This window comes from Pelodiscus sinensis, chromosome 3, assembly GCF_049634645.1.
Source record: "Pelodiscus sinensis isolate JC-2024 chromosome 3, ASM4963464v1, whole genome shotgun sequence".
NCBI classification, from domain to species: Eukaryota; Metazoa; Chordata; order Testudines; family Trionychidae; genus Pelodiscus; species Pelodiscus sinensis.
In genome coordinates this window covers 92,767,691-92,779,866 of record NC_134713.1, presented here as the reverse complement: position 1 = coordinate 92,779,866, position 12,176 = coordinate 92,767,691, and the positions used below count along the sequence as shown (strand labels likewise).

The 12,176-nt window shown below is 44.0% G+C and overlaps 1 protein-coding gene and 1 long non-coding RNA gene across 5 annotated transcripts in view; one reads left to right on the top strand and one right to left on the bottom strand.

Annotated features, from left to right (window-relative positions):
* LOC112545072 (uncharacterized) overlaps window positions 1–2,867 on the top strand; it is a 49,268-nt gene extending 46,401 nt beyond the window's left edge. For both annotated transcript variants that reach the window (XR_012902672.1, XR_003088484.2), the window contains exon 4: window positions 2,735–2,867. This is a non-coding gene — a long non-coding RNA (uncharacterized LOC112545072). The remainder of the gene's footprint in view (window positions 1–2,734) is intronic.
* TMEM200A (transmembrane protein 200A) overlaps window positions 1–12,176 on the bottom strand; it is a 75,116-nt gene that overhangs the window by 12,720 nt on the left and 50,220 nt on the right. The gene's annotated exons all lie outside the window — the stretch shown is intronic.

Here is a 12,176-nt window from a genome sequence, read left to right as displayed (position 1 = left end):
TCTCCCCCTTGTTTTCACAAAGGTTGTGGAGCACACAACATGCTGCTATCATGTAAGGGAAATTGCAGCTGCTGAGGTCCAGGTGGATGAGGAGATGCCTAAACTTCCCCTTCAGGCAGCGGATGGCACACTCCACCACCAGGCAGCACCTGCTGAGCCTGGCACTGAAGTTCTTCTTGGTGGGGTCCAGGCTGCCAGTGTAGGGTTTCATAAGCCAGGGGAGCAAGGGATAGGCTACATCACCCAGGATGCACATAGGCATGTCCATGTCGCCGACCCTGATGGTGCAGTCAGGGAAAAAAGTGCCAGTGTGTATCTTCTGGAGCAGGCTTGAGTTCTGGATGATGTGGGTGTTGTGCGTCTTTCCTGACCAGCCGATATTAATGTCCATGTGGTCCTGCAGCACCATTAATAAGTACAACTTTCTGTTGATATACTCCAAGGTACGATGCCAGGGATGTGTGTGCCATCTATGGTCCCGTTGCAGTTGGAGAAGTCAGTAGTGGCAAAGCCATACACAATTGTGTCAGTGTTCCCCCGAGTGATGACCTTCCACAGCAACATGGTGTTGATGGCCTTGACTACCTGCAGGAGCATGGCCCCAACCGTGGATTTCCCCATGAAATCCCCATGAAGTGGTAGCTGTCCAGTGTGTTGAGCTTCCATAGGGCAATGGTGACACGCTTGTGCAGGGGGATGGCAGGGTGCAGTCGAATGTCCTGTCACCTGAAAGCAGGGGTGAGCTACTTGCAGAGCTCCAGGAAGGAGGCCTTCCACATGTGGAAGTTCTGGAGCCAATGCTGGTCATCCCATCGCTGCAGGATGATGCAGTCCCACCAGTCCGAACTGGTCTCCCTCTGCCAGAAGTGGCATTCCCTGGTGGGCAGGGGACTGAGGATTATTTGCTGCAGCAGAAGCACCAGGACCTAGGTGAAGGGGTCCTGTGGTTCAGGCTGGTCATCATCGTCCTTAAGCAGCACATGGGCAGTCTGGATGAACTGCACCATGAGGTGCACCACAAGGTGCACTACAAGGCTGTAGAGAGAAGCCCCTGGAAGCACATGTCTCAGCTAGCTTCAGCAAGCAGCTACAGGAAGTCTCCTGGTACCCTCCCCGGTGTGCTTCCAGGGGCTTTAAATCGAATTCAGGCTCCAATCAGTGTGGATGCTCTACTTTGAAATAATTCTGAGCTACTTCGATGGCATGTCTACACTGCATGGCTATTTCAGGATACTGAGGTATCCCAAAAGAGCTACCCTGCATTTACATAAGCTGCCTGCTACTGTGACATATTTTTCGAAATAACTTGCGTGCTATTTCACCATCCTGGCAAATCTCATTGCACGGAGGCTATGGGATGGCTCAAATAGCTGTGTAGACGTGCCAAATTTCAAAATAAGCTATTTCGAAATAGATACGAAATAAGATACACAATTTGCGTAGTGCAAATTGCATACTTTATTTCAAGTTCAGGTGCTATGTAGATACACCCATGTAGAGTGGACGTGTTATTTCAAAATTATTATTTTGGAAGTTATTTCTAAATAAGTTATTTTGAAATAATTTCCTACTGTAGACATGCCCAGAAAGCCCTCCCTCTGCCATTCTTCATTCCCTACATCAAATACCGATTTCCCTTCCTCCATCTCAAACAGTCGTCCTTTGCTGCCACCACCTACCCCCTTACCTAGTTTACTATGGAGTACCCAGTATTCCCTAGCACTCCCTGAGACCTAACCCCCTGTCCACTATGCACTCAGGACTAAATTTCAAATGCCTGTTTCTCACTCTAGTTCTGTCCCTATGTGTAATCATTCTAAAACAAAGCAAAGTTGTTGTTGCTTGGCTGTGCAGCTATTAATCACAATGCTCTTGCTCTGCTATTTGTGGATAATGTATCACATCACAGTCAAAATCAGCACCAGTCATACCAGTCACTACTGCTATCGACAGGTTTCCTGCTAAAGAGTTTGTAGAACCGTAGGCCACCAGGCCTAAGAAAAATGAGAATGTCCATAATATGTGAAGAGTGATAAATAGAATATAGTATAGGCTAATGAATTGAGGCACCAGTTAGAGACCTAATAATGGATGTCTCTCAGTATGTATTTAGCTGAAAATGGAAGCTCTTCTTTTACAGAGTCTGGTTTTATGCATCTCATAAATTAGAACAGTAGGTGGTCTGTGGATAGGACCTTAACCTGGTTCAGAACAGATGTTGGCATTGATCGGTAGTACATAAAGCTTTCGTCTAGTATGGGTCGCTTGCTATGTCAGATTTTATTAATGCCTATCATAGGTTAAAATTTATTTTATTTTTATTTGTAAAGTTCTTTTTTAAGCTATTGGGGACCCACTTCTACCAAAGGGTAGTATCTGGCCCTGTGTTGTTAATAAGTTATCTTATCTTGGTCGTGAATCTGATTACTCTCAGTTAGAAAGATGTCCATCAATTATTTTCATTAATAGAAAATGCTCCTTATTTATATCAGTTTACTGTAAAAATCAGAATGAGAGACCTAAGATACAGATAATTCATTTGTGTAGAAATTAAAAATGAAAAGAATACGAACTTAAACTATTCGGGAAATCTGATTAAAAGCTTGTGGATTGTGATAGTTGCATAACCAACCCAGAGATGATTTCAGTAAGATGTTAAAAGGCCACATGAAAGAGAATCTAGAGTTATTTTTCAATTTAGTCTAAAATTTATATAATATGTTTCTTGCTTTAGGGTCTCTTCAGACAACTACAGAGAATTGCTGGTATTAGTCAGTTTGCAATCTCTAAATCGTTAACTCAATTTCTTGATATAATGTTCAGGAGAAAAGAAGGTCAATAAACCTGCCTCTGCAGACTATGAAGCACCAGCGGATGAGTGTGGAGTTTTTCTAGTCTAAGAAAATGTTCCTGGATTGTCAGCTGTGTGTGGGAATGCTGAGTGAAGAAGTTGGGAAAGCGGGAGAAATATTGGAGAGAGGGGAGAGCAGACATAACTATTAAGAGATTGGAGATCAACATTCAAATGACCACAGAGAATACATTGCAATAAAATAACTGGTTGCTCATACCCATTGGCCCAGACTCATGGGGTTCAGGTTGTGGAGCTATAAAACTGTAGTGTAGACTTTAGTGCTCTGGCTAGGTTCTCAGAAAACCCAACTGCAGTTTTATAGACATGAAAACATCCACCCAGGCCAAACACCTTTGCTGCAGTTTTATAGGCCTGCAGCCTTAGAGTATCTCTAAACTACATCCCCTTTTTGATAAAGGGATGTAAATTAGACATATTGAAATTGTAAATGAAGCCGGGATTTGAATTTCAGGGATAAAGGATCTTTCGAAACGGGGCATTTCTGTCGAAAGATCCCCATCTTGACCGTGAGTTTTTGCTGCTTTTTGGGGGGAAAAGGAAAAAAAAAAGGCAGCAGCACAGGGTGGCAGGAGGGAGCTGATCTTCCGAGGAAGCCGGTTTAAAAACCAGTCCCCTGCACAGACCGGCTGCCTGCCACCCCGTGCTGCATCATGGGGTAGCAACAGCCCCTGTCTGCAGGGCGTCCTAGCTCCCTGCAAACAGAGGTTGGTCCTCAGCAGCAGCCTCTGTCCACAGGGAGCTTGGACCCCGAGAACAGGGGCTGCTGCCACAGACCAGCCTCTCTCCACAGTGGGCCCAAGTTTGCTGAGGACAGAGGCTGCTTTGTGGCAGCCTCCCCTCTTCCCCACACTGCTGCCTCTAATAGAGGCAGCGGCATGAGGGGCCAGGGAAACAGGCAGCACTGTAGAGCAGGTGCTGAGAGAAGCCAGTTTTTAAAGTGGCTCCCCCCAGCACCAGCTCCTGCCTGTCCCCTCTTGGTGGGGCAGGTGGGTCTGTGGATCTGGCATGCACAGGTAGCCTGCTTGAAAAGCTGGCTCCCAATGCATATCAGCTCCAGCATGCCCACCTCACCCTCTATGCTGCTGGCTCTCAGCAGCAGCAGCAGCAGCAGCAGCAGCAGCAGCAGCATGGGAGTGTGGAGGGGCAGGCAGATGCAGCATTTGTGGGGAACCTGCTTAAAGTCAGCTCCACATGGACACTGGCTCCTGCTCTCCACCCCCTTGCTTCCTCTGATACAGAGGCAGTAAGGGGGTGAGGAGTGTGTGACGCTGACAGGATTAATTGATATGCCTATGCTTATCGATTAATAGTATAGTTGACTATTTGTTGACATCCCTAGTTCAAACATACAAGGAATGGGCAGTTGCTGCTCCAAAGAGCTTACAGTTTACGTGTAAGAGAAGAGACAGCAGATAGATAGAACAGATGGTAGAGCACTAAGTAACAGCAAGACCATTATGATTAGCGTAATAATCAGCAATCTCAGTATGCCAGTTGCCTAAACATTGTCAAGTGTTATTTAGGCATCCTCTCATAGGTGTCTCTTCAGAAGAGAGATAAATAAATCTCATCCACATTCTTCATAGTGACCTAAATCCTTGTGGATTTTGACATGGGAAAAACTGTAAAGAGGCTTATTAGAAAATTTGACAAATGTGCTAGCAAGGCTGACCCTGCAGATATGATTGGCAGTATGTGAGAGACCATGAAGGGCCATAAAAGAGAAAATAAGTTAATTTGTGCTTGTTCAAGGCAATCAATGTACTGCAGCAAAACCAAGCACCAATGTCACAGTTCAGTAGGCTAGCTAAGTAAGTAACTGGATAAAAAAATGTTTTGTTTTAAAATGTGCACAGGAATTAGCAGCTCAAATGTTAGGAGGGTGAAAGTTCCATCCAAAATGAATAAAGGCCTGACCCTGACATTCTGATAATGGATAATAAAAATACAGGCACCAAGGACCACACAGAGTGAATATAGAGGGCAGAAGGCAGAAATGAACCAGATCAAGGAACTATGTGCAAAGAGCCTGGAATGTCAGAGACAGAATGTTACACTGAATTCACAACTTAACCAGTACAGATGACTAAATAAGAGATCAACATGGAAGAGGAAAAAAAGGCAATTAAAAAGTCAAATGAAGCATATGATTCTGTATCTACTGCCAGTGAGAAATCAGTGAGATGAAAAAGACCACTGAGAACTGAGTTGCAAGTGAGTCAACTGAGAGAACTGTTGGACTGCATGACTAAATGAACTTTGTAGGGATATGTCCGTTATCCTGATGTAGCATTCTGCATGTCTTGACAGCATATCCATTATTTCAAAATACATTTGAAATAACGGGCCTCTTATTCTGGTTTCTTGTAAATGTTGTTGCATGAGGATTAAGGAAGATGCCGGAATAGCAATGTATTTTGAAATTAGCTCTGTGTAGATAGCTCCAAATTTCAAAATATGCTCTTTTGAAATAAGCGACACAATTTGCATAGCTCAAATTGCGTACCTTATTTCAAGGTGAGTGCTACTATATAGATGTACCCTAGGGATTGGGCTATGGGAATTAGACACACATGACATAGTCAGGACTGGGAGCTGGCCAAACCCTAGTGGTTCTTTTGGAGGACTGGATTCTACAGTACCAAAGCCAACCAGAAATATCCTCTTCCTTTTCTATACCTTTACTTCTTCCAAGTCACAGACATCCTTTACTTCTGTTGGTAGTGAGGGGTCCACCCTTTTCTGCATGCTACCTAACAGTACCACTCCCTGGAGTGCTTGATGCATGCTTTCCAACTTTTTATATGGGTCACTAATAGAACAGACGGGGCTGTGTAGCTAGCATCAGCCAAGGTAAGACCTGGGATAATGTCAAAGGACTTTGCTATAAACCAGATGTATCCTAATTGGGAGGGTGAATTCTGCATCCTAGCCAAAACGTTTTCATGTGTCTATAGCCATGAATTTCAGAAATGTTTAATAAGTGGAATCTACAAGTCTTTACACCTGCGTTGACATAGGGGTAAAAATGTGGGTCAGAATCGATACACTCAAAAGCTGTGTTGTGGGACTTGGTAAATACTAGAAGATTAACCTCAAAATAAAAGACTCAAATGTGGAAACCAGTAATTGGGCCCAGAAAAAAAATATTTCTTCCCTCGTTGTAGTTATTAACAAATATCTTCCCAAACTGCCATTTGGAACAGCTTATTTCTTCTTTGATACTTTTTCTCTTTTTATCTTCAGCTTATTTAGGAGACTTGTTGCCAATTATAGATGGGAAGTATATGTACTCCTAATATTGTGGATCTACTTAAACCTGTGCTCAGAAACTTTCACAGGGAAAGTCTGGCTATGTTATACATTTAATTGTCTTGGAATGGTGGGATGGTTTCTATGGGTGTGGGGGAGCGGGGTGGGTAGGGTGCTGCTATGATCCAACAGCACTTGCATGCCACCACACTAACTCACTGCAGATGGAACACTGCAGATACCTAGCAACAGGCTGTCACCAATGTTGCACCTGCTGGCCTCTCAGCAAGAATGCTGCCACTGCGTGTTGCCATGACAGCAATAGCAAAAGAACAAGTATATCACGGCTGGGCAGCCTCACAGCAAAAGCACAAAGTTAGCACTCCCAATATCAGTTGTACATCTATTTTTGCAGATTTATAAATCCATAAGTACAGCAAAAAACAAGCTAAACAGCACAAGTATCCAATTATCTGGTGTGTTTCTGCGTGTGCTCTTAAAACACTGGAACTGAGTCTCCGCAGCTGCAGAACCAAGAAATCTCTTAGATGATTCCACCTGTCATGGATCCACTGGGACAAATTCAATAGTGACTAACTTAGTCATGAAGGAATTACTCCCTCTCCCACAATGACTACCTCCAATGTGAAGGTCACACCAACAGAGGCTCCCGTACACATACAAAGCTTTTTTTTTTTCCCCACACAAAAAATTCGCACTCTTGCTAGAAACATTTCAACTCCACCAGAGTCAGTAACAGTGGGGGAATACTAGCGTAAATTATAGAAAGCCTAGCTGGTAAGACTGGCCATGGTATCCCCTAAATGCCTTTGCAGCCCTAGTAGGCCATGTCTTCACTATGCAGAAGATTGGCACTGCTGCAGTCGACCTTCCAGGGTTCAATATAGTGGGTCTTCACAAGAGGGCACCCTCATTGGCATCACTACTCCTGCTCCTCACAAGGAGTAAGGGAAGTTGACTGGAGTGTTTGCTCCCATCAACCTCCCACTTTTGTGGATGGTGCAAAAATGTAATTTAAGATACGTCAACTCCAGCTACGTAATTAAAGTACCTGGAGTTGCGTATCTTAATTTGGCCAAGCCCTAGAGAGTTCAAATTGCCCAGAAGCCCACTACCATCCCATCCCTCTGAACTGGCTAGCAGAGCTAGCCAGAAGTAGAGATTTAGGTAGGCTATCCCATCCCAGCTCATAATCCATTCCCAAAGCCTCACTCCAGGTGGTGCAGCCCCATACTATTCCGCAGTACCCCACTATTGCTGTTACAGCTTCCTTCCTAGTATGCGCTAAATCTGTGCTTCACAAAAGTCATATGGTCCTATTTGTGTCACATAATATAGAATGTAAAACGTATTACTATGAAACCTACAAATAGTGCAATATAACCAAGTTAATTGGGCTACTGGAACCTTAATTTTTGCATTTCCTAACACTTGGGAATTAACTGTGCAACTAAGTATTGTATCAACATTGATTTTTTAGTTTAATTGCATGTATTTTGGCTTGATGAGATGTTCTAATAAACTCATTTTAATTGTGCGTGCCCTGACGGTATGCTGGTATGCACCTCATTGCTTAATCCATACCGGCTCTGACTTTCTCCACTGCTATCCTTGCCCACTCGTTTAGTTCTTAAACCCTTCCCCCATTTACATCATTAATTCCTCACTGCCTTACTGTGAGCTCAATAGTAGCACCCTGTTCTTTATTGAATCAGTTACTTCAAAACTCTGTTACTTTAGAAAATAATGTAGGCAATAAAAAGAACCTGAAGAAAGGGCAGGCAGAACAGAGTGGGTGTAGAGGGAAGAGAATTATAGTTTAATTTGTGAATGCAAGGTGACCTAGGGCAGGGAGGGACTTTTCAGCACATCTTGGTTCCTGCTCCCTCCCTTAGGCAGCATACCTGGTATGGGGAAACTTCAGTTTTTAAGGACTTTTATTTCTCTGATACTGTACCTAGATTACATCATTGCAATGCCATTACAATGCCAGTTTTGTTAATTTGGGATTAATGACAAGCATTTCTTTACTCTGTTGAAATTGATAGTCCACAAAGCATGTTGCCTCAAGCAGAGTATTCCTGGCTCATATGTCCTATGGGTAAAATAAAAAAGTCCCCAATAAATTCCAATCCCTAGTTAGACAAGTGAATTTAGACAGTGTTACAGTAAAGTGATGATCCAGGATTTTGGTAATATATATTTTACATGAGGTAGATTCAACCCTGGATCTGTGCTGTCAGGAATACTATTTATTTGTAGAACACAGAACACTGTACAAAGAGAGCTACCTCCATTCTGTAGATGGAGTAGCTGCCCACACACACCAAAAAAGGTAAAATTTTAAAAAGAATCTAATTCCCATTTTCAAAAGTGACTTAGACTCCTAGATCTTAGTGCTTTTAGGAAAGATTATGCTTCAGTTCTGAACCAGCCAGCATCTATGCATGTGTTCAACTTTAAGAATGTGAATAGTCACATTGACAATTAGATCTCCCCTCACTCCTTCCCTTTTTCAGTCTAATATTAATATGGCTCCTACTTATTGACATGCAATAACCTCCCCAGCTCCGTAATTACCCATAAGCCACTAATAGATTTTGGCAGTTTCCCATCCCCCTGCTAACCTTATCCAGGGCTGAGGATAGACTTTCCGGGCCCAAGGGGATAGCTCTGGGCCCCTTGAAGGGGCAGGGCACAGACAGAAAGGGTAGGGCTGAAAGCTAGCTTCCCCAGCCAGCACTTCAGGGCTGTGTCTACATTGGCACCCCTTTCCGGAAAAGGGATGCTAATGTAGACTTCGGAATTGCAAATTCCGCAGGGGATTTAAATATCCCCCGCAGCATTTGCATTTACATGGCTGCCGCTTTTTTCCGGCTTGGGGATAAGCCGGAGAAAAGCGCCAGTCTAGACGTGATTCTCCAGAAAATAAGCCCTTTTCCAGAGGATCTCTTATTCCTACTTTCAAGTACTTTCAAGAGATCCTCCGGAAAAGGGCTTATTTTCCAGAGAATCACGTCTAGACTGGCGCTTTTCTCCGGCTTATCCCCAAGCCGGAAAAAAGCGGCAGCCATGTAAATGCAAATGCTGCGGGGGATATTTAAATCCCCCGCGGAATTTGCAATTCCGAAGTCTACATTAGCATCCCTTTTCCGGAAAGGGGTGCCAATGTAGACGCAGCCCAGGAGTCCAGCAGCATTTTACGCAGCCCAGGAGTCCAGCCCAGGAGTCCAGACCCAGGGACATCAACCACTGCTTCTGCCTCAGTAGCCCTGGGGCCCTTTTAAACTGTGGGGCTCTGGGTCAGCTGTCTCCTTCTCCTTCCCATCAATAGCCCCGGCCTTTACCCTCCTGATTCCTCTGCTGCCCATACATATCAACTTCTTAAGGAATCTAATTTTAGGTTCAGGGTTTGTGGCAGTCTCTCTGCTGGTGAATCCAGATATTTCAGGGTGCGGATTGTATAGCCATACTTTGTAGTATCTAATCAAAAATTGTAAATAAAGAAAAGAAAAGAAAAGAAAAGAAAAGAAAAGAAAAGAAAAGAAAAGAAAAGAAAAGAAAAGAAAAGAAAAATCCATGCCGTCAGCTGTCCTAATCTGTTTGTATGGTGACTCTTTTTCCTATTTTAGGGTGTAACTTTGGCATTTTTTCACTCTTTATTTCAGTGTTCCAATCTGTTTGGGATGTTTGTCTCTATAAACTGCAAAAAGAAACAGGAAATACTTTTGACTCCCATTGCTAAGAAAATTTAACTCATGAGTAAGGCTGTGAGTCCGTCCATCACAGATTTCTGGGACCTTTGTGACTTCTACAGCTGCAACAGTCAATGCAGCTGAGCTCAGGGCCACCCAAGCAGGAGGCCAGCTGCAGGGGCCATCCCAAGACTAGCCACACTGGTCGCTGCTGGGGTGGCCCTGGGGGCTGCCAGAGCAGCAGCCAATACTGCTAGCCCTGGGGGCCACTGGAGTAGCAGAAGCCCCGTAACAGCCCTGGTCTCGGGGGCTGCTCCAAGCAGCAGTCCTGGAACTGATGTCTTGGGGACATTCCTAGAGTCTACTGGAGCAGCAAGCAGCCAAAGGCAGTGAGCCCCCTTCCTCTAGAGCAGGGGTCTCCAAACTTTTCAGCCCGAGGGCCGCATTAACTATCAAACAGCAGTTCGGGGGCCGACTACACACTTGAGGTCTAAATAAAAAACAATCAAAACATGGATGTTGTTTTTAATTATGTATTTAATATTATTTTATTCAATTATTATTTAATAACACATTCATACACTACACATGAACACCTGTATTAGTGTGAATGGTGAAATTGTTTCCTGGATGCCAAAATAGCAGACATTTCTGGCTTTAGATTTGTTGTCCCTAACATCAACAGTGACCTGAGATTATCATCGGACAAGTTTGTTCTCAAATTGTTCTTCACGTATTTCATTCTTGAAAATGTTTGTTCACACAGGTATGTTGTTCCAAAGATTGAAAGGTACCTTGATGCAAAAGTTTTGACATTAGGAAAGTCTTCCTTGGGCAAAAACTGGTAAAAACCCACCAGTCCTATTTTGAACTTGTCCCTAAGGAGGTCATTTGCTTGCAACTCAATGACTTCCAGCTGCAGTTCATCTGGGCAACTGGCCACATCTGCTTCAAATGGGTTTTGAAACAATCTCACTTCTTCTGCCTTTGAATCCAAAAAGGTCTCCACGGGCCGGATGAGAGGGCCTCGCGGGCCGCATCCGGCCCCCGGGCCGTAGTTTGGAGACCCCTGCTCTAGAGCAAGGATTAGCCATCAACCCTCCAAATTGCAGTACCTCGGGGTCCCAAGAGCCGCTAAGATTTAGTTGGAGGTATTTAGAGTAAACGTTATTGACAGGTCAGGGGCCTTGAATTTTTTGTTTATTGCCTGTGACCTGTTCATGACTTTTACTATAAATACCATGACTAATTTTTAGCTTTACTCATGAGAGATTATTTAAAAGTCTAATTGGATTAATATGACAATAATATATTTTGTTAGTTAATTATCTCAGGGAAGGCTTAGCAAAATTGCTACTGAAGATTTATCTGCTCGTTGCTGACAGCCTTTCTAAATTCAAAATGTCTTCAATTTCTCTCTTTTAAAATAGGTTTCTTTGCAGTTCAGAATCCACTTTAAATTCCAAGAACTCTCTCCATAGTAAATTTTGTGAGGAGAGGAAGAATGTATCATAAATCCCATTGTAAAAGATATTTATCTGTCTGTCTAACAGCATAGTGCTTATTAATGGTGCTGCTAGTATGTGTATCACTGTGGAGCCAAATATTATAAATCCAAAGGGATGACAAGTTACTCAGTGATACTTAACAGCTTTACATCAGCACTGCAAGGGTTGGCATATTACATATATCATTGCGCTTAGGTCAAGTTTAAATTCTGCTTCATTAAATGCACGATAAATGAATAAATAAACTCAATAAACAAATTACATAAGCCATTGTTTATTTTCCTCTCTGCAAACCGTCTTACTGAAACAGTCCAACTGCCATAAAAATCTGTCTTCTGCTATGAGGAATACAATGGTTTCAAATTTGAAATATAATATTCAGCTGAAAGTCTTCTCAGCAAACAGTGGACATGTCTTCCATGGAGCTGAAATTAAACTCACGCTCCACAGTCCATATTGCCCTGCTGACCTCCCGCCCCCAGGCCTGTGAGCAGCATGCGGCGCGTTGAAGCGCCATGCACTGCTCGCAGGGTGGGGAGGAAGAGTGGAGGAGGCTTTGCGTGCTCCCCCACCCCCAGGCCAATCAGGGCCTGGGGGCGGGGGAGCTTCATGAAGCTTCCTTTGCCCTGCCCTGTGAGCAGCTTGCGGCACTTCAAAGTGCCACATGCTCCTCGCAGGACAGGAGGAGGCTTCCTGACTGGCCTGGGGGTGGGGAGCGTGCCAAGGCATGGGTGCCTAGTGGGAAGGGGGGGCAAAGGGGCTCCCCCACCTCGAGACCAATCATGATCTGGGGGTAGGGTAGCCCTGCCTCTTCCCATTTAGGCC